Consider the following 2,184-nt stretch of genomic DNA (forward strand, 5'->3'; position numbering starts at 1 on the left):
CAACTCTACCTTGAGGAGGCAGCTCTTCCCCAGTCCCATTTTGAGTGCCTTCCAATCTGAGGGGCTGATTTACTGGCACTATATCTGACAGTGTTTCTCTGCTATTCATAAGGTTTTCAGTGACTTAATATATGGAAATAGTTTGTCACTCCTTCTTCCTAGTCTGTCTTTGTCTGGAAGCTTATCTGAGACCTATTCACCATGTGTGACACTGCTGGTATTTAAAATACCAGTGGCATAGCTTTCAGAACCACAGCAACTCACAAGCCACCACAGAACGAGAAAGTGACAGACGAGTAGTGGGTTTTGTTCATAGTAGGTCACTAATTAGTTAATTTTATCTAGTCTATCAATATGTTCATTAGCAAAAAATGTATTCATAACATTAATTCATTAGTAAAATACTGAGACTCAAAAATCCCATATACTTTCTTTAAGAAATTAAGTAAAACCATGTAACTGACACGTTATCATTTATATTTGAATGATGGGCCAAGAGAACGCTTAAGCCCAGTCTTAAAATGAAAAACAAAGATTTGTTTTTCTTTGAGGATTGCAGATAAAGTCCTACATTAATGTAGAATATAGCCCAGGGACCCCTCATCTCAAGATTACACAGGAATCACTTACTAAATCCCCTCTATGTATTAGAACCTGTGCTAGAAATCCAAAGGCATATAAGATACCCTTATACTCAAAGAGTTCACAGTATGTGAAAAATATTGGCCAAAGGTGCTTAATATATTTAGCTAAAATCAAAATAAAACCACAATATAAGAATTCTCATGAATTATCCATATTTTGCTATATAAACTATTTCTTCTGTAAGAATACCCTACTTTCAGGATTCCCAGTAGCAAATCACTGTCCTTCCTTCAAAGATTTTTATCTTAAATATTCTGAGACCACTTTCCTTATGGAATGGCAGGATTCTGTCTTCCATTCCATAAAGAACTGGGTATTTTCTCTTTTCTTCAGTTCCCCCAGCTTGAGAAATGCTGAGCGTGTTCTTCCTTTTTGATTTTCTGATTCCAGATCGTTGCACATTTTGTTGTAATATTTGGCTTTATCTTTATTATATCTTTATATTCCTTTATTATACTACAATTACCTCTTTACAAACTCATGCATACTGTGAACTTGATAAGGTCAGAGCAGGTGTCTTATTTGTCTTTATATCTTTAGTTCTGGCCTTAGCATAATGGTCAGAACAATACATTTTATTAATGAGAGTAAATTGGCCTTGAGATTATTATGTAATGCAATGAGCTTCATGGAAATGAAAGTCTGTTTCTGTTGTGTGTTGTTTTCTATCTCTGGTGACCATTTATCTCATAACAAACATTTTCTCAAATATGTCTATTTTTGAAACCTGGAAATAAAGAGTCTAAATTGACTCCAAAAACACAAAGTACTGAATTTAATCATGTAAATTCAGGGATAGGGTAAGATATCCTAACAAGGATGATAAGATACTTTTTTCTCAAAAGCAATTCAATATCAGCCTCATTATTTATTTCACATTTTTGTTGAGTTATACAAGTACTTTGTAGACCTGAGGGTTTATCATCATCACTATCATCATTAGACTATACAAAGGAATTTGATTGTGTGGATCATGACAACCTATGGACAACACTGCGAAGGATGAGTATTTTGGAAGACTTAATTGTGCTTATGTGGAATCTGTACCTGGACCAAGAGGCAGTTGTTCGAACAGAACATGGGAACACTGAATTGTTTAAATTAAGAAAGGTTTGTAACAGGGTTGTATTATTTCACCATAGTTATTCAACCTGTATGCTGAGCAAATAATCTGAGAAACTGGCTTATATGAAGAAAAACGTGGCATCAGGATTGGAGGAAGACTCCTTATAACTTGCAATATGCAGATGATGCAACCTTGCTTTCTGAAAGTGAAGAGGACTTAAAACATTTACTGATGAAGATCAAAGAGCACAGCCTTCATTATGGATTACATGTCAATGTAAAGAAAACAAAACTCTTCACCACTAGATCAATAAACAGCATTCTGATCAATGAAGAAGAGATTGAAGTTGTCAAGAACTTCATTTTTCTTGGACCAACTATCAACACTCAGGGAAGCAGCAGTCAAGAAATCAAATGATGTATTGCATTAGGCAAATCTACTGCACAAGACCTTTTAAAAATATTAAAGATTAC

This window comes from Chrysochloris asiatica, unplaced genomic scaffold (genome assembly GCF_000296735.1).
Source record: "Chrysochloris asiatica unplaced genomic scaffold, ChrAsi1.0 scaffold00084, whole genome shotgun sequence".
Taxonomy (NCBI): Eukaryota; Metazoa; Chordata; class Mammalia; order Afrosoricida; family Chrysochloridae; genus Chrysochloris; species Chrysochloris asiatica.